Source organism: Gopherus flavomarginatus, chromosome 3 (assembly GCF_025201925.1).
Source record: "Gopherus flavomarginatus isolate rGopFla2 chromosome 3, rGopFla2.mat.asm, whole genome shotgun sequence".
In the NCBI taxonomy this organism is placed as follows: domain Eukaryota; kingdom Metazoa; phylum Chordata; order Testudines; family Testudinidae; genus Gopherus; species Gopherus flavomarginatus.
In genome coordinates this window covers 254,474,733-254,501,482 of record NC_066619.1, presented here as the reverse complement: position 1 = coordinate 254,501,482, position 26,750 = coordinate 254,474,733, and the positions used below count along the sequence as shown (strand labels likewise).

At 41.3% G+C, this 26,750-nt stretch overlaps 1 protein-coding gene across 14 annotated transcripts in view; it reads right to left on the bottom strand.

Moving 5' to 3' along the window:
* LCORL (ligand dependent nuclear receptor corepressor like) overlaps positions 1 to 26,750 on the bottom strand; it is a 201,461-nt gene that overhangs the window by 44,710 nt on the left and 130,001 nt on the right. Inside the window, exon 7 of one of the 14 annotated variants that reach the window (XM_050947282.1) lies at positions 10,767 to 10,781. The exons of the other annotated variants lie outside the window; for them this stretch is intronic. The gene's annotated coding sequence lies outside the window, so the exon portion shown is untranslated. Of the gene's footprint in view, positions 1 to 10,766; positions 10,782 to 26,750 lie in introns of those variants that run through there. 14 annotated transcript variants of the gene reach the window in all.

Genomic DNA, 26,750 nt, shown 5'->3' with positions numbered 1-26,750 from the left:
GCAAGTCCTGATTGTTTCAAGAGCAGCATGTAGTCTAGGATCTTTGGAATCCGGGCTTCAACCAATTCAGGTTGTTTTGGGCTGCTCATATGGAAACCTCTTGCATTTGCAGAGCAGATATTGCTAGTGGAAACTTTCCTGATGTGCATAACAACCGCCTGGAGCATTCGCTGTCAGTAGTGCTCATCTGGCCAGCATCCAAGCAGTCAGGTGTAATGACTGCAAGTCTGGATGTTCAGGGATAGTGTGTTCATACAAACAGAAAAAATGAATGGGAGATCGACTGGACATATGAAGTAGGTCTGGCAGCTAAAACTGTCCTGGCCAGTATGAGGAGATCATGATAGTAGTGGCCTTGTACCATCTGACCTTTGATATTAGTATGGTAATCAAGGGGGTTAGCGATAAGGTGCAAAGGAGAGCTTGACACCAGCAGAGTAGAAAGACATCTGGTAAAGATCCTAGGCTCACACTGCCTTTATAGTAGAAAGTGTTGCATTTGACATTCTCTGCGGTGACAAACTGGTCTTTGGTCAGAGTCCTTCACCACTGCTAGAATATCCTGTCTAGGATGAATTTCTAGTGACTACTGACAGTTGGTTATCACGTCTCTGCTTAAGAAGTCTTCAAGGTAATTGCTGACCCCTGAAAAGTGCAGGGACAGTGTGGGCTCAGAGAGTTTACTCTGTGTTGGTGACACCATTCCCAGAACTCAATGGCTTCCAGGTAAAGTGGGATCTATCAAGTGCCTCCTTGTTTGTTGATATTGCGCATCACAGATGTACCGTCCCATCAGGATTTGCTCTACAGAATTCCATCGAACTGACAGGCATGCTATACAGGCCAATCTGATGGCCCTCAGCCCTAGGACGTTCACATGCAATTTCTTGGCTGCACAGGAAGGAGTTGAGAAACATACCATTTTCTCACATTCAGGTCATCAGGTGAGTTTGCACAGGATTTGGAGTGCTATAGTGGCCTATCTGTTCACACTGTTTTTGGCTGGGGAGTACACTGTTCTTTGATAGCGTAGTAATGGCCTCATGCAAAGTCTGGCAAGCAGCATCACGTATGCACACAACATATGACCTAGTAATCCCATGCAAGCATGAACCATCATAGGTAGTCTTGACCTTATTTCATGTATGATTTATCAAAGGGAACAGAATCTGTCCTCTGGCAGATATGAGCGTGCTGACAGAGTCAAGTAGGGTCTCCTATGAAGCCTATCATCTGGGATGGAGTGAGAGATGACTTTTTGTAGTTTACCATTAGGCCTGAGACAACAGGGTGAGGATTCAAGCTAGGGCTATCTTGGTCATGTCATGGAGCTTGTCCTTGATCAGCCAGTTGTCCAGGTACAGGCAGATGTTTCCTTAGATGTGTCACTACCATTGTCAGGCACTCAGTGAATACTCTTGGAGCAGAGGAGAGTATGAAGGATAGCACCTTGTATTGGTAATGACTGAATCCTAATGTTAATTTGAGGTACTTCCCATGGACAATATGCAAATTCATGTCCTGCAAGTTAAAAGCCATGAACCAGTCTTGATCTTGGTGCAACAGAATAACGGAAGCATGTGTTACCATCCTGAATCTGAGGCAACAAATATATTTGTTGAGACACTTCAGTTCTAGAACAAGATGAAGGCCACCTTTCTTCTCTCGAATGAGTAAATACCACGAGTAGAAGCCTCGTTCCCAGTATCCTAAGGCACCTCTCCTGTGTCATCTAGACAGAGCAACAAGGCCATTTCTGTTTGTAAAAGGCTCTCACGAGAAAGGTCCCTGAAGATGGCTGGGGAAGGGGGTTGTGATGGAAAGGGAAAGAAACTGGATGGTATGACCACAGGTGACAATATCCAGCACCTACTTAGGGGTTCCAGGGCAGTAGGTCAACGTAAAATTGAACAGGGATAAGAACTGTGGGATATGCATGTTCACTGGCCCACTGGAGCTGTTGTTGGTGCAGGGCCTTGGCCCTGCACAGGTGCTACAGGTTCTTGTGGTCTGTAAGCACTTGGACTAGATGATGGGCCCCTTCTAAGCAGTGTTGCCACATTCTGAAGGCAGCCTCAACTGCTTGGAGCATCTTGTCCAAGATCTCAGTTTCACTCGGCAGATGTAAACTTCCTTGAGTAGTAGGTGATGGGATTCAGGGTTTGCTTGAGTTTATACCTTTGGAAGAGGAGTTACCTGATTGCTGTTTTACAGGTATCAGCTTTCACAATGAAAGCTTGTGCCATGTTGGAGTGGGCCAATACTGGAGTAGTGATGAAGGCAAGCTTCAATTGCGCAAATGTGTGCTGGGCTTCTGGAGACCAACAGAACTTGGCATTTTTTTGGAGTAGAGCAGTGAAGTTTATTTTGAAAAATTTGAAATGAACCTCTAGTAGAAGTCCACAAAGCCTAAAAGACCTTATTGGTCATGAACATTACAGGGGCCTGACTAGCTGTGGACAGCCTGGACCTTACACAAATCCATCTTGATTCCTTCCAGGGACCAGATAAAACCCCCAAACTCAGTTGAGGTCTGATCAAATGCGCATGTCTCTCATTTAGCCTAGAGACCATCTGCTGTAGTCTCTCCAGGACAGTGGGGACATGAGTTGTGTGTTTGTCCAGATCATCTGAGAAGATTAATATATCATCTAAGTACACTACCACAAACTGTTCCAGTAGGTCTCATAGCACATCGTTAATGAAGTGCTGCATAGTTACTGGGTCATAAGTCAGTCCGAATGGCATAACTAAATATTCAAAGTGGCCATAGCAGATCCAAAAGGCAGTCCCCATCTCTGATACGGATGAGACTGTAAACTCCCCAGAAATCCAGTTTTGTGAATTTGCAGGTAGCCCCCACGCAGTCCAACAAATTGGCTATCAGGAGTAGCAGGTAACAGCTCCAAATTATCTGATTTATGTCTTGGTAATCAACACAGAAGTGGAAGCTGTCATTCTTTTTTACAAAAAGGACCAGGGCACTGGCTGGTGAAGTTGACTTGCAGATGAATCCCCAGGCCAGGTTCTCTTGGAGAATCTCACAATGCTGCCAGTTTACGCAATGACACCGCATATCCGCCCAAACAGCAGCTTTGCCCCTGGCTAAAATTCTGCCGGGCAGTCGCTGTCTGCCTCATGTAGGGGGAAGTTTTCTGCATTCTTCTTCTCAAAAGACGTCAGTGTATTCACGGTACTCATAGTTCCTGCAGTGGGTGTTTCAATGTGGACGACTACACCTACTTGAGCTTTCTTGGGCGTTGGTGCAATGTCTGCATAGCCATGCTGTCAGCAGAATTCCAATGGGAAGATAACTTTCTGTCCTTATCAGTGAATGAGAGGGTCATGAAATGTCATGCCAAGGATCGGGGGGAAAAATGCAGCGAATAAATCCCACCAAATTGTATTATTTCTCTGCCATCCAGGGGGACAGTCTCATCCAAAACTCAATCTGAAGATAGTGGAGAGCTGTCAACAATTTCAATTGGTCGGGTATGGCCTTGCGTAGCAGGGGAATCTATAGGGCCTGAGCTGCAGCTTCAGCCATGAAATTGTCTGCTGCTCCTGAATCAATGAGGGTCTGTTGGAGGGGAATCTGTCAGGGATCCCATAGGATGTGAAGCTGAATACACAGCTGCAAATGAGAAGCCCATGGATGGGGCTCAGGATGCATATCAGTGAGGATTACGATATGGGGATATTCTCTTCTCTCAAGGTGCAGGCCAGTTCCCTCCACCAGGCCCACATGCTCAGGATTTAGCTGATCACCATATTTGGGGTCAGGAAGGAATCTTCCTCCAGGGCAAATTGGCAGAGGCCCTGGGGCGGGTTTTGCCTTCCTCTGCAACATGGGGCACGGGTCACTTGCTGGAGGATTCTCTGCACCTTGAAGTCTTTAAACCACAATTTGAAGACTTCAATAGCTCAGACATAGGTTAGGGGGTTGATACAGGAGTGGATGGGATTCTGTGGCCTGCGTTGTGTAGGAGGTCAGACTAGATGATCATAATGGTCCCTTCTGACCTTAAGGTCTATGATTAAGTGCGCTGCACAGTAGGTCACTGGGTCTTGCCCCCACTGGAATCCCCTCAGGGTGACCTGCACTAGGTGCAGGTCATCGAAGATGGCTGACACTGATTGGAGAAAAGCATCCCAGTCCGACAGCACAGGGCTATAGCCTTCCAGAAAGAGGGATGGCCAGTCTAAAACATCTCGTCAGCAGGTATATATGACCTGGTCAGAGGTACAGATTTGGGGATGCATCAGAAACAGAAGGTGGCTCTGGTTCATGAAGTGCTGGAACTGCTGATGGTTCCCATCAAGCCACTGGAGCAAGGGTAGTGGAGCCCCTTGTTTAGGGTAAGGCACTGCATGCTGCATTCACCGCACAGTATTCTGAGTGCTGACCTGCCTCACTTGCAGCTGCCGGTTGTCCAAGGTCAGTGTGCAACTTGGGCCTGTAGTCCTTGATTATCCGTAAGGCTACATTTTAGTCACAGGTATTTTTAGTAAAAGTCACGGATACTTCATGGGAAGTAAACAAAAATTCACGGCCTGAATTTTACTATATGCCCCTAACTAAAACCTGAGCCGAGGGATCATGGGTGCTTTTGGAGGAGGGCTGAGGGTGCTGCAGGGTGGTGGCCCGGGACCTCTGCTGGTGCTGGGGGTGGGAGGGAAGGCAGGTGGCAGCACGTGGCCTGAGACCCCCGCTGGTGCTGGGAGGGAGAGAGAGGGGCCGGGTAGCAGCATGCGGCCCAGGATCCCTGCTGGTCCGGGAGAGGGAGGGTTGGCGGGGCTGATAGGCTCCCTAACCGGCATGTCCCTGTAGCTCCGAGGAGGAGGGGTGGCCAGGGGGGTTCCGTGTGCTGCTCATGCCACAAGCGCTGACTATTCAGCTCCCATTGGCTGGGAACCGCAGCCAATGGGAACTGCAGGAGCAGCGCACGCAGACATGGGCAGCGCACAGAGCCCCCCTGGCTGCCCCTCCCACTAGAAGCTACAGGGACATGCCAGTGGGAGCCAGGGAGCCACCCTCTCCCAGGTAAGTGTCGCCACACACCCCAACCCCCTGCCCCAGCCCTGAGCCTCCTCCCACACATCCAAACTGCTGGTGCTGGCCCAGGGGCTGCCTGGCTAGGGCAGTCCCTGAGCCAGCACCAGCCGCTGAACAAATCATAGAGGTCACAGAATCTGTGACCTCAGTGACAGACACGCAGCTTTAATTATCTGCCTGGAGGTGGAAGGTCCATTCAGGCAAGTCCAATGCTTCTAGGGGCTGCAGTGGTGTTTCTGGGTCCATCCTTCTCACACCAGGCTCAGTCCCTCAGGGTGACTGTGATCTGAAAAATCTGTTATGGCTGCGTCACAGGCAGCCAGAGTCCACAGTCACAAGACAGGAGTCAGCTGGGCCAGGATACTAGGAGGTCAGAAGCAGGAGACAACTGGAGGCCAGAACCACAAGTCAGGAACCAAAGCCAGGCCAGGTCAGGATACCAAGTAGACCAAGGCAGGAGACAAACTGGAGATCAGAAACACAAATCAGATGCCAAGAGTTATGCTGGGTTAGGATGCCAGGAAAATCAAGCCAGGGGAGCAGGAAGTACAAAGTACACGGTCCAGAACAGGGTAGAGCCCAGTTGTCCAGATAACTTCCTGTTCCTGCTGCTGGCTTAAGTAGGGCCTGGAGGCCAATCAGCTGCTCTGGCACTCCACCAATAGGACCACAGGGGCAGAGCTCAAACTGGGCCTAGGCTTCATAAGTCCCAAGTAAGTGAGCATCAGCAGGCTGCTAGGTGGAGGGTTGGAGTGTAGCTGTTCCTATAAATCCTGTGGACCCAGGTTTGAGACGTGTGGGTCATGACACACACACTGATTGCTTCCAGTGGACTTGTACCGAAGTAAGGGAAAGGTCAGCCTTTTTGAGAGAAACTAGTCCAAAATGGAAGGAATAACCAAAGACTGATATTCCCAGATGGAGAAACATTTCCACTTGGCTGAATAGGACTTTGAGTGGAGTTTCTTTCTATTGTTATTAAGGATGGTTTGTACAGCTTCTGAGCAGGAAAGTATTAGTGTTGATGCTCATCCAAAAAACAAGCTGTGAGATGAAATTCTCAGGACTGGAATGCTTGATCCTGCCTTTTGCCTGGGTCAAGAGATTTGAAAACTATTACATTCTGATCAGAGGATGGGATGACAGCTGTAGAAGGTTTGGTAACCAAAACTGTCTGGTCCAACAGGGGGCAATGAGGATGACATGTGCCCTATCTTGACAAATTTTCTTCATGACTCCAGGAAGGAGCGGTAAAGAAGGAAAGGCATAGTTCAGATAATTTGGTTAGAGAAGATGGAGGACATCACCTTGAGAACACAGCACTTTAACACCTCAGGAGCAATGTGTGTTGTATTTCTTGTTCGTTTGAGAGATGAACAGATCCCAGGTGGGAATCCCCCACTGAGCAAAAATGTTTAATATTGACTCATGCAATTCCCACTCATGATTAGATGGCCAAATGCCTACAGAGGGCATTCACCAGCACGTTCTGTGGTGCTGGAAGGTAAGGTGCCAAAAATGTGATTTAATTCTTGATACATCAACTCCATAGACTGAGTGCTTCTATGCAGAGGGGAACTGATCTCACATCTATGTGGTTGTTGATGTAAAGGATGGTTGTCATATTGTCTGAAAACATGGTTGGACCATGTGAATTGTAGAAAAACTTTGCAAGTTTCTCAAACTACCTGGAACTCCAGAAGGCTGATGTGCAGACGGCTTCTTAAGGTGTCCAAATGCCCTGAGTCATATGGCTGGCCACGTGTGCTCCCTCCAGCCAAAGTGAGAAGCATCTATAAGAGGGATTTCACTTCCCGTCTGAGAATCTGCTCATGAGAATGGCATCACGAGGCTCTAGATCTCTGCGTGGATTAACAGATTTCAAAAGAGGAGATAGTGGCTGTTGTAGTGGCTCAGATTCTCCCAAAGAAAAGAAAGGGTCTGGATCCACCAGCAGTGCACACAGTTCCAATGGAGGAAAAACACAACTGGAGGGGGAGACAGATTTCTATATAACGTAGCAAGGTGTAACTCATTTTATGTCTTAGCCATTTTGCTTGTGTCTCTATACGAGTGTGTAGGGACGAAATCGTTAGCAATTGGCCCATGCTTCCACGTCTTCCTTTTTGATTTTCAGGTAATTAAAGAGCTACTAATAGAGCCATATTGGCCTTTTACTATTTCTTCCGATCTCTTCTTTGGGATAGTTTGAATTTGTGCCTTTAATACTGTTCTCAGTATGTTTATCCTTTAATCATACAGTGGCTAGGATGTGTCACAGAGTTCAGGCTGGGTCTAGCAATCCCTCATTTATGGATGCTGGCAGGATCTGCATGCTGATGAGATGTTGAATACTTTGAGATTTTTTTGGATAAGATTGAAGTCTTGATTTCCAGTGTGTCTGCATTTAGTATGAGGAGCTCTGGAAACACCTTGAAATCATCCTACATTAGTATCGGTGCTGACGTGATCACCTTCTTGGGCAATGAGGAGCAAAGGTCTGTGGGTGGGTGACATCAGGCACTGATAGATTTGCATCTCTGCGTCCCGCTCCTCCTCAGACACCAACATCTGCAGTTTTGCCAGTGAGGCTAATACAGAGGGGGATCTTTTCTCTTGAGATGTAGGTAAGCAGCTCCTTGAGGCTTTGGAAGGAAGACAGCAGGTAATCCCAGAAGGCATCCCATATGAATCACAGGTGATTGACAAGTTGTTAACTGGACCAGTGCCAAAGTTGCAGTGGCTAAGCTCCAAAGAAGTCTTCTGGTTTTCCAGCACTAATGCTCAGGGATCATATGGGACACTGCTTCCTACTCAATGCAGAGGAAGTGTACCCTGACCACAATGGTGAGTATATCTTCTCCATAGGCACTGCCAATAGTACGGCACCATTGGTGCTTGGGTTTTTATTGGTATTGGTGGATAATCTCAGTGCCAATGACAGTTCCAGTATCCACAGTTGTTCCCCTGGTTGTGGGAACTGGTAGTGGGGTGACGAAGTCTGCTGCACCACAGTGTACTTCTTTTCACTTGTCTTAGGAGCCATACAAGTTTTGGAAGATTTATCCCGTGACGGTTTACTCTCTCTCTTTCTCTGTCTCTATGTGAGAGAGTACACTGAGATCTTCCCAGAGCTCCTCCCCAGTGTTCTGGGCAGCATCTTTCAATGGCTTGCTTTGACATTTCTGGCACCACCTTCAAGGTGGACAGCCTCAATGGTTCTGGTGTCATGGTCAGTGCCAATTTCTCTGCTGAAGTCTTGGAGTGCAATTGCCTGCTTGATGGAGCACTGAGGATGCAGGTTTGACTGGTATGGTGGTTTTCGAGCCCAGATCTATTGGTTTCAATACCACTCTCATAGATTGTTCTAAGAGATGGAGTCTGAGTCTTGCATTCCATGATTTTCAGGTTCTGGTGCAGAACGAAAGGCAAACTGAGCACCTACTTCAGATATGGGATTTGCCCAGATAAAAGAGGCATCTGCTGTGCCCATCTTAAAGCAGAATTAGTCCATCCCAGGATGAGAAAGGCTTAAAGTCTTTGGGTTTTTATTCCAGGATTTTGGGGTCCTTGTACAAAAGTGCCTTCCTGTGGGTGGGGAGTGGTTAAAGAATTTTGAATAGATTGAGGATTAGTCAGTCCAAGATGCTGTAAGAAGGTTGTTCTAAAGTTTTCCAGAAATTTAGGTGAAGATTGCTGACAACTCTAGTGTGAGTTGAAAGGATACTGATAGGTTCCATTTCTCTGCCAATGGCAGTAAAAGGAAACTGAGGGAGGGTCATAGCTGTCACACCCTTTATGCTTTAATGTGGGAGCAAAAGGCATTATAAGACACATGCACCACCCCAAATACACACTGCTAGCTAAAAGAATCTGGTCCTTGTACACATGCACATCTATAATGGGATCCACACCGACACAAAGGGACAACAGAATGATTTCTTTATTGGTCCTTCTCCAAATCTTCTCCATGAAAAGTTTAACTGTATTGGTTGGATGGGTAAGGAGAAATCTGAATGTGATTGCATGACTATCATAGTAAAATGGATATCAAATATATACTCTACGTATCACAACTTGACTTTCAAAGTTCCCTGGGCTATACACTTTGCATTTCTAAACAAAATATAAACGTCTAAAAATAAAATGTACAGTATATACTCGTTCATTAGCCCGTTCATTTATAAGCCAACCCCCTCAAGAGAGTTAGGTAAAAACAGCAAAAACTGTATGACCCTTTCATAAGCTGACCCTATATTTTAGGCGTCGGCAAACTTTGGCCCTCAGGTGTCAGAGTAAGTCGCTGGAGGGTTGGGACATTTGTTCGCTTGGAGCGTCTGCAGGTATGGAGCCCATCAGCTCTCTGCGGCCGTGGTTCGCCACTCCCATTGGCTGAGAATGGCGAACCACGGCCACAAAGAGCTGAGGGGCTCCATGCACTTCCTGTAGGTCCCATTGGCTGGGAATGGCAAATGGCGGTCACAGGGAGCAGAGGGGCCCCATTCCTGCAGACGCTTCAGGTAAACAAAATGACAATGTATCAGATATTTAATTCAATGATTCCATAGAGTTTAAAATCATCAAATTTTCGTGTAGACCCATTTATAAGCTGTTCCCCGCTCTTTGATGCATCACTTTTTTACCAAAAATATTCAGCTTATGAACGAGTATATATGGTAATAAGTAAACTACTTATAAATAAAACCACTCATAATAATTAAAATTAAATATGTTGGAGGGGTCACAACACTAAAGGAAAAAGTAAAACACTGACGGGGATTAGGAGGGGTAAGAATGTATTCAGGGCCTACACCAACTAAGGGATTTAAAACACAACTGTCAGGTAAATCTGTCAATTTGAAGGCAGCTAATGCAAAAAGCACAGGACAGACATAATGGGTAAAATCTGGGCTTCGTTAAAGTCAATGGCTAAAATCCCATCCTCAGGGTTATAGTTTGCTGTTGAAAATCTAAGTGAAAAACTAGAAAGAAAAAAACTGTATAGATTAGGAAAATCTAGAATTTTGGAATATGGAGGTTAAAAGTTGATAATTTCCTTAACATTTCTTCCTCTTTTTAAACTTTCACTCAGTCTTTTTCTCCAGCTTATAATGAACTACTTTAATGTATTTAATTTCATTTCTATCATAACTATTGCCTTCCCTTGCCTCCTTTCATTTAACCTTTGTTACCATTTTTTGTCTGAGCTAATTCTGCTCAGCTAGATCAATGCAGTGTTAAGTTTGCATGGTTAAACATTAAAAATATCAAGATGTACCAAAATTATGGCTGTACAAGCAACCTTAACTCCGTCCTTTTTGCTTTATGACACTCAATCACATACCATTTGTAGTCTTTTATATTTAAACTTAATTTAGTGATTTTGTATTCAAACTACAATATGTTCAGCTCCTGTTGCTAGTTCAAGCTTGACAAAATGATGTTTTTCTCAAATTTGGAGACTCCAGGAACATACAGAGAACAATGGTAGTGACCACAGACACAATCAAAAATATAAAGTCTTATCTGTACTACGAGTTTTATTAAAGCAAAAAGTAAAGTTACAATTATCGCTGCATATATAAATCCTACAAAAACCCATGCAATGATAATACTGAAGTCATACTCACATCCCCAAAAATGTTCTAAGGTCTCACGTATCTCTCATCAAATGATCAGAAGAACATAAGAAAGGCCAAAAGGTCCATCTAGGCCAGTATTCTGCCTTCAGACAGTAGCCAATGCCAGGTGTCCCAGAGGGAATGAACAGAACAGGCAATCATCAAGTGATTCATCCACTGTCGCCCATTCCCTGCTTCTGGCAAACAGAGGTTAAGGACACCATCTCTGTCCATCCTGGCTAATAGCCCTGATGGACCTATCCGCCATGAACTTATCTAGTTCTTTTTTGAACCCTGTTATAGTCTTGGCCTTCACAACATCCTCTAGCAAGGAGTTCCACATGTTGACTGTGCGTTGGGTGAAAAAATACTTCCTTTTGTTTTAAACCTGCTGCCTATTAATTTCATTTGGTGACCTCTAGTTCTTGTGTTATGAGGAGTAAATAACACTTCCTTATTTACTTTCTCCACAAGAGTCATGATTTTATAGACTTCTATCCTATCACCCGTTAGTCGTCTCTTTTCCAAGCTTAAAAGTCCCAGTCTTATTAATCTCTCCTCATATGGCAGCTGTTCCATACCCCTAATAATTTTAGTTGCCTTTTCTGAACCTGTTCCAATTCCAATATATCTTTATCTATATCTATATCTTTCACACAATATTCAATGTGTGGGTGTACCATGGATTTATATACAGGCAATATGATATTTTCTGTCTTATCTATTCCTTTCTTAATGATTCCCAACATTCTGTTTGCTTTTTTGACTGCCGCTGCACATTTATTGGATGTTTTCAGAGAACTGTCCATAATGACTCCAAGATCTCTTTCTTGAGTGGTAACAGCTAATTTGGACCCCATTATTTAATATGCATAGTTGGGATTATGTTTTCCAATGTGCATTACTCTGCATTTATAAACATTGAATTTCATCTGCCATTTTGTTGCCCAGTTACCCAGTTTTGAGAGATCCTTTTGTAGCTCTTCGCAGTCTGCTTGGGACTAAACTATCTAGAGTGGATTTGTACCATCTGCAAATTTTGCCACTTCACTGTTTATCCCCTTTTCCAGATCACTTCTGAATAAGCTGAATAGAACTGGTCCCAATACAGACCCCTGGGGGACACTACTATTTACCCCTCTCCATTCTGGAAACTGACCATTTATTCCTACCTTTGTCTCTTATACTTAACCAGTTACCAATCCATGAGAGGACCTTCCCTCTGATGCCATGACAGCTTACTCTGCTAAAGAGCCTTTGATGAGGGACCTTGCGATAGGCTTTCTGAAAATCTAAGTACACTATATCCACTGGAACCCCCTTGTCCGCATGCTTGTTGACCCCCTCAAAGAATTCTAGTAGATTGCTGGGACATGTATTTTCAACCAGTTTGCCCAGTACTGAAGTCAGGCTTAGCAGCCTGTAATTGCCAGGATCACCTCTGAGGCTCTTTTTAAAAATAGACATCACATTAGCTATCCTCCAGTCATCTGGCAGAAAAGCTGATTTAAATGCTAGGTTACAGAATACAGTTAATACTTCTGCAATTTCACATCCAAGTTCCTTCAGAACTCTTGGGTGAATACATTATGGCCCTGGTGACTTATTACTTTTTAGTTAATCAATTTGTTCCAAAACCTCCTCTACTGACACATCAATCTGGGACAGTTTCTCAGATTTGTCACCTAAAAAGAATGGCTCAAGTTTGGGAATATCCCTCACATCCTCGACCATGAAGACCAATACAAAGAGTTCATTTAGTTTCACTGTGATGACCTTATCGTCCTTGAGTGCTCCTTTAGCATTTTGATCGTCTAGTGGCACCATTGGTTGTTTAGCAGGCTTCCTGCTTCTGATGTACTTAAAACATTTTTTGTTATTACTCTGAGTCTTTGGCTAGCTGTTCTTCAAATTCTTTTTTGGCCTTCCTAATTATTTTTTACATTTCATTTGCCAGAGTGCATGCTCCTTTCTATTTTCCTTGCAAGGATTTAACTTCCACTGTTTAAAGGATGCTTCTTTGCCTCTCACTGCTTCTTTTACTTCGTTGTTTAGCTACGGTGGCTCTTTCTTGGTTTTCTATGTTTTTTAATTTGAGGTATACATTTAAGTTGAGTCTCTATTATGATGTCTATAAAAAGTTTCCATGCAGCTTGCAGGGATTTTACTTTTTGCACTGTACCTTTAAATTTCTGTTTAACTAACTTCCTAATTTTTGTGTAATCCCCCTTTCTGAAATTAAATGCTACAGTGTTGGGCTGCTGTGGTGTTTTCCCCGCCACTGGGATGTTAAATTTAATTATATTATGGTCACTATTATCGAGTGGTCCAGCTATATTCACCTCTTGGACCAGTTCCTGTGCTCCACTTTGGACTAAATCAAGAACTGCCTCTCCTCTTCTGGGTTCCAGGACTAGCTGCTCCACGAAGCAGTCATTTAAGGTGTCAAGAAACTTTATCTTTGCAACCCATCTTGAGGTGACATGTATCCAGTTGAAATCTCCCATTATTACTAAGGTTTTTTTTTAATTTTAATAGCCTCTCTAATCTCCCTGAGCATTTCACATCACCATCCTGGTCAGGTGGTTGGTAATATATCCCTATTGCTATATTCTTATTATTAGAGCATGAAACTACTATCCATAGCACTATCCATAGAGATTCTATGGTACAGTTTGGTTCATTGAAGATTTTTACTTCATTTGATTCTATGCTTTCTTTCACATATAGTGCCATTCCCCCATCAGCATGACCTGTTCTGTCCTTCTGATACATTTTGTACTCTGGTATTACTGTGCCCCATTGATTATCATCATTCCGCCAAGTTTCTGTGATGCCTATTATGTCAATATGTTCATTTAATAGGAGGCATTCTAGTTCACCCATCTTATCATTTAGACTTCTAGTATATAAGCATTTTAAAAACTTGTCACTTTTTAGTTGTCTGCCATTATATGATGTAACTGAATGGGACTTTTTTTCATTTGACTGTTTCTCATCAGATCCTAGGATCAAATAAAAAAAAAGTCCCATTCAATTACATCATCTAAGAGGAGTGGTTTCTTCTTGGGTTTCTTGTAGGTCTTCCCTCTTTTATGCAACCAGTGAACCTCTTTCATATTGTTCTGATCATGCCTAAAACCTTATACATATGCATGACATTTTCAACCCTCTTTTCCTTATCTGTACTTCCACACCCCACGTTTATGATGTTGTTGTCTCAGTTCCCCATATACACAGTAGGATCTATGTACAACATGTATCCATGGTAACCTGTGGTCAGAACAGTACTTTCCGTGATGTTACAATCAGGTGTTTTGGGGTCTATTACAGTCTATTTTTCTGTAACAATCTTTCCAGTAATCTTGTAACCTAGGGTTATGCCTAGGTCACCTACCTGTGTCAAACGTTCTAAAGTCGACAGCCTAGTATGGCTAAGCTAAAATCCTAGAGACCTCAGCTTATAGGCCTTGCATTACAGCCATGCTTTACTTATATACCTAATACACACTCATCATTCCTAAATATTTGTCCATCTTGTACTTCTATAATCCTACAATTTAAATCTATTTAGGATACATTGATTATGTATAAAATATAGGACTGTCGATTAATCGCAGTTATCTCACGTGATTGACTGAAAAATATAATCACGATTAATCACAGTTTTAATCTCACTGTTAAACAGTAGAATACCAACTGAAATTAATTAAATATTTTGAATGCTTTTCTACATTTTCATATATATTGAATTCTGTGTTGTAATTGAAATCAAAGTGTGTATTATTTTTATTATAAATAATTGTACTCTACAAATTATAAACAAAAATAGTATTTTTCAGCTCACCTCATACAAGTACTGTAGTGCAATCTTTTTGTATTGACAGTGCAACTTACAAATCTAAATTTTTTTGCTACACAACTGCACTCAAAAACAAAACAATGTCGTTTCAGAGCCTACAAGTCCACTCAGTCCTACTTCTTTTTCAGTCAATTGCTATGAGAAACAAGGAGATAATGCTTCCCTCTTATTTACAATGTCACCAGAAAGTGAGAACAGGCATTTAGCATGGCACTTCTGTAGCCCGCATTGCAAGGTATTTACGTTCCAGATATGCTAAACATTCGTATACCCCTTTATGCTTCGGCCACCATTCCAGAGGATATGCTGCCATGTTGATGATATTTGTTAAAAAAATAATGCATTCATTAAATTTGTGACTGAACTCTGGGGATGGGGGGCAGAGGAGGGGAGGAGAGACAGAGAGAATTATATGTCCTCTGCTCTGTTTTACCCGCATTCTGCTATATATTTCATGTTATAGCGGCCTCGAATGATGACCCAGCACATGTTGTTCATGTTAAGAACACTTTCACTGAAGATCTGACAAAATGCAAAGAATATACCAATGTGAGATTTCTAAAAATAGCTACAGCACTCAACCCACGGTTTAAGAATCTGAAGTGCCTTCCAAAAATCTGAGAGGGATGAGGTGTAGAGCATGCTTTCAGACATCTTAAAAGTGCAACACTCCAATGAGGAAACTACAGACCCTGAACCACCAAAGAAAGAAAATCAACTGTCCACTGGTGGCATCTTATTCAGCTAATTAAAATGAATGTGTGTCAGTACGCACTGCTTTGGATCGTTATCGAGCAGAACACGTCATCAGCATGGACACATGTCCCCTGGAATGGTGGCTGAATCATGAAGGCATGTAAAAATCTTGCGACACCAGCTACGCCAGTGCCGTGAGAATGTCTGCTCTCACTTTCAGGTGACATTGCATACAAGAAGCGGGCAGCATTATCTCCTGCAAATGTAAATAAATTTGTTTGTCTGAGTAACTGGCTGAACAAGAAATAGGACTGAGTGGACTTGCAGGTTCTAAAATTTGACGTTGTTTTATTTTTGAATGCAGGTTTTTTGTACATAATTCTACATTTGTAAGTTCAACTTTCATGATAAAGAGATTTCACTACAGTACTTGAATTAGGTGAATTGAAGTATACTATTTCTTTTGTTTTTACAGTGCAAATATTTGTAATAAATAAATATAAAGTGAACACTGTACACTTTGTATTCTGTGTTGTAATTGAAATCAATATATTTAAAAATGTAGAAAACATTCACAAATATTTAAATAAATGGTATTCTATTATTTAACAGTGTGATTAATCGTGATTAACCTTTTTAATCACTTGACAAACCTAATGAAATAGTATCTGGAGTTGACCGTAACACTACATAACACAATGACAAATAGATGATAAAATGAACTAATTGGCTATAGATTTCTAAAATAACACAATACACTCTTGTCTACAGCCTTAGACACACGTGCAAAACATTCTGCCTGAATTTTGAAGTATATGGCTTCTCCGAAAGTGAGAGGTTAAAAATTTGTGGCAGGAGTAATCTGCTTTGTCTCAATTGCTAGACCACGTATAGGATGAACCAGAGTTTAACACAGTACCCACCAGGATGGTTTTTGCCCCTTTGGGCCAAATTTCTTTTACCATTTTGGGAAAGAAAGAGCCACGGTGGAGTGAGGAAAAAGGAGGGAGTGGAAAAGGAAAACACTGTTGCATTTTCTTTAATGCCAGCCCCAATACATGGCAAATACTCTACTGATATTTGTAAAGACGACATCATATCCTTTTAAATCTCTCCTTAAGTGATTTATTTGAAGAGCTGGTCAGAAATTTTCTGAAGGAATGCTTTTCTGCCGGAAAATGCTGTTGAAATTGAAATGTGCCACAGGAACATGGTAGTTTTAATGACACAATGACAGAAACCAAGCAGGGTTCTACTGGATACCTTCCTGATTTCTGGCCAGCTTGCCTGCCCAGGCTCCTAGCTCCTTGCCAACGTGTCAGATGGGCTGCCTTTGGGCAAGGGCTCCCAGGCTCTCCAGCAGCACACCAAGCGGACCTTCCCTGGAGCTGATAAGGTCCCTGTCTCCTCAGCAGCTCAGAAGCCCTAGCTCCTCTGCCCACATAGCAGATTGTTCAGTTGGAAGTTCTGAAGCTTCATGTTTTGTTCTATTTCAGAATTATTATTTTTTTAAATTTTTCACAGAATGGAAATTCTAATTTTCAGCCAGTTCTATTCACTTGCTATTGTACCTACAAATCTCTTCTAGCATCTCTTGGGAGCTCTCCTGAGCAGGGACTATTTGTTACATGTCTGTCTGATGATTAGCACAATGGAGCCATGCTCCTTAATTGGGGCTCCTAGGCAACACCACAATACAAATAAATAATAATAAAGATGACTAATAAGAAAGTATTGGGCCAAGTCACTGAAAAAGTATCTACCTAGTAACCCAAAGGATTCTGGCACCTGGAGCAAACCTTAAGATGTTAAGTATGCACTGGAGATGTGCAGAGGTTCATGATTACCAAGCACAGCAGAAGAGACAGAAATAGAAAGTGGACTCAGGGAACTACTGTGAGATAGGCTATAAGAGGACAAGAACCCCATTTTCTAGTGGAAGAAAGCTCTGCTGAAGAGCTTGAAATACCTAGCCAGATAACATTGTCTTTTTAGACAATGCACCAAGACCACTTCTGTTTCATGTGGAAAAGAACTCTCAAGTGGTTGACATTCTGAATGGAAAAAGAGAGATTCTAACAGGGTTCAGAAGACCTAAGGTTTGGAAAAAGACAAGAGTATGGGAAACATTTACTTACATCTTCAAAGAGAACTACCCTGAATTAAACAGTCATCAAGATGGAATCATTGGAATTTCCAAGCTTCTGGAGATGGGATTGGAATAACATGCGGCCGATGACAGGCTAAAGTAGGGGTGTGAAGGAAAGAGCCTAGGACTGGAAACACGGCCTTCTGAAGCAAAACTGCTGCGTACGGTTGTTAGTTGAGTGGCTGAGTTGAGTGGCTGTCAAAGCACAGATATATATCCTGTAAGTTTGTGAATAAAAAAAGGAGTTCCCTGAGATGATAGGGATATATGATTAAACGGGTCAACTCAGTCTTGAGCCTCAGTGGTAACAACAGAACAATTTAAGACAAAGGCTAAGATCAGTTGGTTCTGTTCTTCCTCTAGCAAGTTTATTCATTGCTAAGTAAACAAATAGGTCACCAGAATAGCTATGAGGACTGAAGTCACTGTCATATGGCAAGATGATAGAATGTCTTTTACACACTCTCTTTAATGGGATATTGAAGAGAGTTAAAAAAACAATTTTGAAGAAGAAAAAAGTGCAGAAAAAGCAGCAGCCCTAATATAGAATGGTCTGGTAAGTTAGAAATAGTCAAAAGGATTTCTTGTGCATTGTAGTCCCTGCTTCTGGAAGATGGCCCTCTGGCTTTGTAGAAGTAACATTAATTGTTTTGGTGAAGGAAGGAAGGAGTACATGAAAGTAGGACCAGGGCAGATAATGAAGACTCGAAAGTTGAAATTAAAAGCCTTATTTTTCTCATTCCTAAAGCATGGACATTTTAATTTTAAGCTAGTTCATTAAGTGTCTGACCCAGAAGCTCCCAAAGATGCCCCCTACAGAGTAATGAAGAACTGCTATTTGGCAGAAAGTTCTTCAGACCAGGATTTGAGAAAGAATTAATGGTAATTTAGGTACGAGTGATCACAACTTGATTATATTTCTAATGTGAAAACAGAATAAAGCCTAAACCAGTGATATATATATTTGGTGCTTTAAAAGGGTCAGTTTCACACAGCTGAAAACAATTACAAGCCAAATTAGATGCAAGGAAGAATTTAATCAGAAAAATGTGAATGATAATTGGGAATTGTTTAAGAATGCTTTACTAGTTGCCCAAAAAAGTCACAATCAGAAGGCCATATTGATTTAAAAACAATTTGGTTTGGAGGGGAAGTGAAGGCAGTACTAAAAAAATTAAAAATTACAAATAGATGAAAGGGAAAATTAACAGTAACAAATACAAATCAGAAGCTAGGAATTATATAAAAATGGTAAGGGAAGAAAAGAGACACAAGGAGAAATCTATGTCTAGCTGGATTAAGTACAATAAGGAGTTTTTTAAGTTAATTAGGAACAAATGGAATCCTAACAATGGTATTAAGAACATAAGAACAATCATACTGGGTCAGACCAAAGGTTCATCTAGCCCAGTATACTTTCTTCTGACAGTGGCCAATGCCAAGTGCTTTAGAAGGAACTAACTGAACAGGTAATCATCAAGTGATCTATCCCATGTCACCAATTCCCAGCTTCTGGCAAACAGAGGCTAAGGACACCATCCCTGCCCATCCTGTCTAATAGCCATTGAGGGATCTATCCTCCATGAATTTATGTATTTCTTTTTTTAACCCGTTTTACCCATCTTGGCCTTCACAACATCCTTTGACAAAGAGTTCTACATGTTGACTGTGCGTTGTGTGAAGAAATACTTGCTTTTATTTTAAACCTGCTACCTATTAATTTCATTTGGTGACCTCTCTTATCCCGTGACAGCTTACTTTGCTTAAGAGCCTTTGGTGAGGGACCTTATAAAGGCTTTCCAAAAATGTAAGTACACTATATGTACTGGATCCCCCTTCTTCACATGCTTGTTGACCCCCTCAAAGAATACTAGCAAATATTTGTAAAATAAAATCATGCCTTGCCAATGTTGACTCTTCCCCAACAAATTGTGTTAATCTATATGGGTGATAATTCTCTTCTTTACCATAGTTTCAACCAATTTGCCCGATACTGAATTTAGGCATACCTGCCTGTAATTATTGGGATCACCTCTGGAGCCTTTTTAAAAACTGGCATCACATTATCTATCTTCTAGTCATCTAGTTGAGAAGCTGATTTAAATGATAGGTTACAGACTACAGTTAAGAATCCTGTGGCACCTTATAGACTAACAGACGTTTTGGAGCATGAGCTTTCGTGGGTGAATACCCACTTCGTCAGATGCATGTCATGCTCCAAAACGTCTGTTAGTCTATAAGGTGCCACAGGATTCTTTGATGCTTTTGCAGATCCAGACTAACACGGCTACCCCTCTGATACTAGACTACAGTTAATACTTCTGCAATTTCACATTTGAGTTTCTTCAGAACTTTTGGGTGAATATCATCTGGTCTTGGTAACTTATTACTCTTTAGTTTATCAATTTGTTCCCAAACCTCCGCTAATGACACCTCAATCTGGGACAGTTCCTCAGATTTGTCACCTAAAAATCTCCCTCACTTTCTCAGCCGTGAAGACCAATACAAAAAATTCATTTAGTTTCTCTGCAATGGTCTTATTGTCCTTGAATGCTCCTTTAGCATCTTGATTGTCCAGTGGCCCCACTGGTTGTTTAGCAGGCTTCCTACTTTTGATGTACTTAAAGTGTTTTTTGCTATTACTTTTTGAGTCTTCTGCTAGCTGTTCTTCAAATTCAAATTCTTTTTTGGCGTTCACTTGCCAGAGTTTATGCTCTATTCTTTTTTCCTCAACAGGAATTATTGTCCACTTTTTAAAGGATGCCTTTTTGCCTTTAACCACTTCTTTTAAATTGTTGTTTAGCTATGGTGTCACTTTTTTGGTCATCTATATTTTTTTGGGGGGGGGGGGAATATACATTTCAGTTGAGTTGCTATTATGGAGTCTTTAAAAATTTTCCATGCAACTTGCAGGGATTTCACTTTTGGCACTGTACCTTTTGATTTCTGTTTAACTAACTTCATCATTTTTATGTAATTTCCCTTTCTGAAATTAAATGTTACCATGGTGACCAGCTATATTCACCTCTTGGACCAGATGCTGTGCTCCACTGAGGACTAACTCAAGAATTGTCTCTCCTTTTCTCGGTTCCAGGACTAGCTTCTCCAAGAAGCAGTCATTTAAGATGTCAAGAAACTATCTGTGCATCCCATCCTGAGGAGACATGTACCCAGTCAATATGGAGATAGTTGAAATACCTCATAATTATTATTTTTTTAAATTGTATAGCCTTTCTACTCACTCTGAGCATTTCTCAGTCACTATCAGCATCCTTGATCAGGTCAGTAGTATATCCCTACTGCTATATTCTTATTATTCAAGCATGGAATTACTATCCATAGATAGATAGTATGGTACAGTTTGGTTCATTTTAAGATTTTTATTTCATTTGACTCTACGCTTTCTTTCACATATAGCACCACGCCTCCACCAGCACTACCTCTTCTGTCGTTACAATATATTTTGTGTATTTTTCGATATATTGGTCCACTACTAGATGGAAATGGTAGAATTATCGATAATAATGCAGAAAAACCAGAAGTGTTAAGTAAATACTTCTCTTCTGTATTTGGAAAAAAAACAGATGTTTTAATCATATTAAATGATAACACTCTTTCCATTCCCTAGTATCTTAGGAGAATGTTCAACAGCAGCTACTAAAGTTGGACAGTTTTAAAACAGCAAGTCTGGATAATAGGCAATAGTTTCAAAAGGACTGGCTAAGGAGCTTGCTGAACCAATAATGTTGATTTTCAATAAGTCTTGGAAAACTAGGGAAGTTTCAGAAAACTGGAAGAAAGCTAATGTTGTGCCACATATTTAAAAAGGGTAAAGAGGATGACTCGGGTAATTAGGGGCCTGCCTATCTGAGAGTCATCATGGGCAAGATGATGGAGCAACTGATACAGGACTTAATTAATAAAGTATTAAAGGAGGTAATATAATTAATGCCAATCAAAATGGGTTTATGGAAAATAGATCCTGTCAAACTAACCTGTTATTTTCTTCATGAGATTATGAGTTTGGTTGATAAAGTTCATAGTGTCAATGTAACATACTCACACTTTTGTAAGGTGGTTAACTTAGTACAGCATGACATTTTGATTAAAAACTAGAAAGATATAAAATTAACCCAATAAACTATAAATGGATTAAAAGCTGTTTAACTGACAGGTCTCAAAATGTAACTGTAAATAGGGAATCATCATTGAGTTGGTGTGTTTCCGGCAGGGTCCCTCAGAGATTGGTTCTTAGTCCTACACTATTTAACATTTTTAACAACCGGGGAAAAAATATAAAATCATCACTGATAAAGTTTGCAGATGACAGAAAAATTTGGGGGGGAGCGTTGAACAACAAAGAGTATAGGTCACTAGTACAGTGCCATATAGACCACTTGGTAAAGTAGGTGCAAGCAAATAGTACATTTTAATGTATCTGAATGTAAACATACACATTAGAGAAAAGAATGTAAGCCATACTTACAGGATGGGGGACTCTATCCTGGGAAAAAGGGACTCAAAAAAATTTGGGCGTCATGGCAGATGATCAGTTGCACATGAGCTTCCAGTGCAATGCTGTGGCCAAAGAGGGCTAATGCAATCCTGGGTTGCATAAACAGGAGAATCTCAAGTAAGGCTACGTCTACACTACAGCATAAAATCGAAATAACTAAAACCGGTTTTATAAAACCGATATTATCAAATCGATTTTATGCGTCCACACTAGGGCACATTAATTCGGTGGTGTGCGTCCATGGTCCGAGGCTAGCGTCAATTTCTGGAGCAGTGCACTGTGGGTAGCTACTGTAAAATGATGAGGCCAATAACTTTGATTTCCGTCCACACTAACCCTAAATCGATATAGTAATATCGATTTTAGCGTTACTCTTCTCGTTGGGGAGAAGTACAGAAATCGATTTTAAGAGCCCTTAAAATCGATTTAAAGTGCATTGTAGTGTGGACGGGTACAGCGTTAAATCGATTTAACCAAATCCCTGGCTCTGCTAACTGTAGCCTGCAGCGTTCTTAAAACCATAGATTCTAAAGCTGGAAGGGAACCAGTGTGATCATCTAGTCTGACCTCCTGTATAATAATAGGCTATGCTACTCCCCCAAAATAATTCATAGAGCATATCTTTTAGGAAACATCCACTCTTGATTTAAAATTGACACTGATAGAGAATCCACCACAACCTTTGGTAAATTTTTCCAGTGGTTGGTTTATCCTCATTTAAAAATTTGTGCCTTATTTCTAGCTTTGTCTCGCTTCAAATTCCAGCCATAGGATCATTTTATATCTTTCTCTGTGAAATTGAAGAGCCCATTATTACATACTTATTCCTCATATACATACTGTAATCAAGTCACCCCTTAACTGTCTTTTTTTGTTAAGCTAAATAGATTGAGCTCCTTGTATCTATCAGTATAAGGCATGTTTTCTAATCCTTTAATCATTCTCATGGCTCTTTAAATCATCTTCAATTTATCAACTTCCATCTTGAATAGTGGACACCAGAACTGGACACAGTACTCCAGCAGCAGTCGCACTAGTGCCAAATACTTAGGTGAAATAATGTCTCTACTCTTAGGCCTGTTCCACACTACGCAGTTAAATCGATTTAAACAGCGTTAAATCGATTTAACGCTGTACCCGTCCACACTACAATGCACTTTAAATCGATTTTAAGGGCTCTTAAAATCGATTTCTGTACTTCTCCCCAACGAGAAGAGTAACGCTAAAATCGATATTACTATATCGATTTAGGGTTAGTGTGGACGGAAATCAAAGTTATTGGCCTCATCATTTTACAGTAGCTACCCACAGTGCACTGCTCCAGAAATTGACGCTAGCCTCGGACCATGGACGCACACCACCGAATTAATGTGCCCTAGTGTGGACGCATAAAATCGATTTGATAATATCGGTTTTATAAAACCGGTTTTAGTTATTTCGATTTTATGCTGTAGTGTAGACGTAGCCTTACTTGAGATTCTCCTGTTTATGCAACCCAGGATTGCATTAGCCCTCTTTGGCCACAGCATTGCACTGGAAGCTCATGTGCAACTGATCATCTGCCATGACGCCCAAATTTTTTTGAGTCCCTTTTTCCCAGGATAGAGTCCCCCATCCTGTAAGTATGGCTTACATTCTTTTCTCTAATGTGTATGTTTACATTCAGATACATTAAAATGTACTATTTGCTTGCACCTACTTTACCAAGTGGTCTATATGGCACTGTACTAGTGACCTATACTCTTTGTTGTTCAACGCTCCCCCCCAAATTTTTCTGTCATCTGCAAACTTTATCAGTGATGATTTTATATTTTTTCCCCGGTTGTTAAAAATGTTAAATAGTGTAGGACTAAGAACCAATCTCTGAGGGACCCTGCCGGAAACACACCAACTCAATGATGATTCCCTATTTACAGTTACATTTTGAGACCTGTCAGTTAAACAGCTTTTAATCCATTTATAGTTTATTGGGTTAATTTTATATCTTTCTAGTTTTTAATCAAAATGTCATGCTGTACTAAGTTAACCACCTTACAAAAGTGTGAGTATGTTACATTGACACTATGAACTTTATCAACCAAACTCATAATCTCATGAAGAAAATAACAGGTTAGTTTGACAGGATCTATTTTCCATAAACCCATTTTGATTGGCATTAATTATATTACCTCCTTTAATACTTTATTAATTAAGTCCTGTATCAGTTGCTCCATCATCTTGCCCATGATGACTCTCAGATAGGCAGGCCCCTAATTACCCGAGTCATCCTCTTTACCCTTTTTAAATATGTGGCACAACATTAGCTTTCTTCCAGTTTTCTGAAACTTCCCTAGTTTTCCAAGACTTATTGAAAATCAACATTATTGGTTCAGCAAGCTCCTTAGCCAGTCCTTTTGAAACTATTGCCTATTATCCAGACTTGCTGTTTTAAAACTGTCAACTGTCATCTGTGTGAGGACCTCATTCAAATACTTTGAAAATATATCAAAGTAGATGGTCTTCATAGGCAGAAGGTATAAAGAACAGGATGCCAAAGGTTCAAAGGGCAGCTCCATCAACACAGATGAGCTCTCCATCCGACAGTGGATGAGTCCATAATCAGCATCTTGGCAGATAGACTTATATTCTCGAACCTTAACCTTTACAGACTGTATTCTTGGTCTAACTATATACTTTACTTGTTCAGTACATACAGTAAATAGAGATAACAATGAGCAATATAAAAAGAAAAAAAATCAAGACTGCATCTCTATGCCTTATACTGTGGACATGCAGAGAGAGGAGCAAATTCTGGAGGAAAGTTAAACTATTTCCAAGTGGTCCTGAAGGCTACCAGAATTCCCAGTTCACAGGCTTTTTCTTTTCATTGATTTTGTCATCAGTGAACATTTTTTGCCACTGAGCTAAGAGATGCTTGATGCAGTAGGACAATCTCTGCAATCTCAAAGGGATGGATTAATGTCCTGGATGCATGGATATTTCTGGAAAATCTAAATAATAATTTAAGGGAAAAACTCAGGATCTTTTATAAGTCAATAAGAGTAATAACTCTATAGTTTAAATCATGGCTTAATTTAGCTATAGCTAGCACTTGTATCTCTCTGTTCTTCAAGCAGAGCATGACTATAATGAAACTGACTCCTAGAAGTAATGGGTTTGGCAAAATAATAGCAGACCAGTGTTTTGGAAATAGTAAATCTCAATGTTGACTTTTGGGAAGAAATTGGATAGAACACAGAGTACTATCTTCTGTTGATGGAATGTAAAGTATTGTTATTTTATAACAGTTCTCCAAGTTTGGGCATCACTCTGACAGAAACAAAAGGCACGAGAAAGGCCACTCTGAAGAACAGGAAGTAGAATACCACCTCTTGGAATGGTTCAATTTTTTTTTTGGTTAAAGAATAGAGTACCAGCTTGAGCATCTATATGAGAAATATCTTAATTTCTGGAGGTTTCAATAACATTCATGTCTTTTAAAAATCTCTTGACATGTGAGCAAACTGCAAAGTCTGGAGCTATCTGAATTCAGCATAATACACAAGGGTGAAATTACTGAATTAGTGGACATCCAAACTCCAGACCATATTGTAAAAGTAAAATCTGCACAAATGCTTAAGATGCTGTAGACATCATGCATTAGGTTATGATGTTTATTAATGGTGTTAGCCTTTGTCATTGTGATGTTTAATGCTGCTGGATTTGGAGGAAGCATTAAGACCAGAGAAAAGGTCATAGCTGAATAAAAATAGCAAGCAGTGTCGTCTTACCACATCTGGGAACCAAAGCCTGGGTCACCAGTTTGGTGCCACATGTATCATCCTGGCCCTTTCCTGTCAGACCAGTATTTTTCAACAGTCCAGTCCAGTTTAACAGTCAAGAAGCTGAAGGGCATTGTGACAAATGAAGTGTGTGGGGAGTGTAGCGTCCTTTGATGGACACCCAGCCAGCCAGTTAGTTGTAAAATCCCTCTTGGTAGCTGTTCTCTACTTGCTTTACTTGTAAAGGGTTAAAAAGTCCCTCAGGTAAAGAAAGAAAAAAGTGGGCTGTGCACCAGCTTCACGCCAGTGTTTTCAGCCACCCCAAGATGGACAGAATGGGCATACCACTCCATTGACACAGGTGATGCTTGCCCAATTAGAGCCCAACCCTACCAGATGGCTCCTCAAGCTAAAACCACAATAGAAAGGGAGTTCAAGGACATGTTACAGATGTATGTAATCTGCCCCTCTGAAAGTGCATGGGCCTCTCTAGTGGTTCTGGTTCCCAAACCAGATGGGGAAATCCACTTGTGTGTGGACTATTGTAAACTAAATGCTGTAACATGCCCAGAGAACTATCCAATGCCATGCACAGATGAGCTATTGGGAGAAACTGGGATGTGCCCAGTTCATCTCCACCTTAGACTTAACTAAGGGGTACTGGCAAGTGCCGCCAGATGACTCAGCCAAGAAACGATCACTCTTGATCACTCATGTAGGGCCGTATGAATTTAATGCGCTCCCTTTTGGACTGCGAAATTGACCCGCCATCTTCCAGAGATTGGTACATAACCTTCTGGCTGGCTTTGGGGAACCTGCAGTCTCCTACCTCGACAATGTGGTTATATTCTCAGATTCATGGACAGAACACCTGGAACATCTCCAAGTGGTCTTCCAGCGCATAAGGGACGCAGGATTAACCATTAAGGCCAAAAAGTGTCAAATAGGCCTAAACAGGGTAATGCACCTTGGACACCAGGTGGGTCAAGGTACATTCAACCCCCTATAGGCAAAGGTAAATGCTATCCAAAATTGGCCTGTCCCTAAATCAGAGAAGCAGGTCCAATCCTTCTTGGGCTTGGCTGGGTG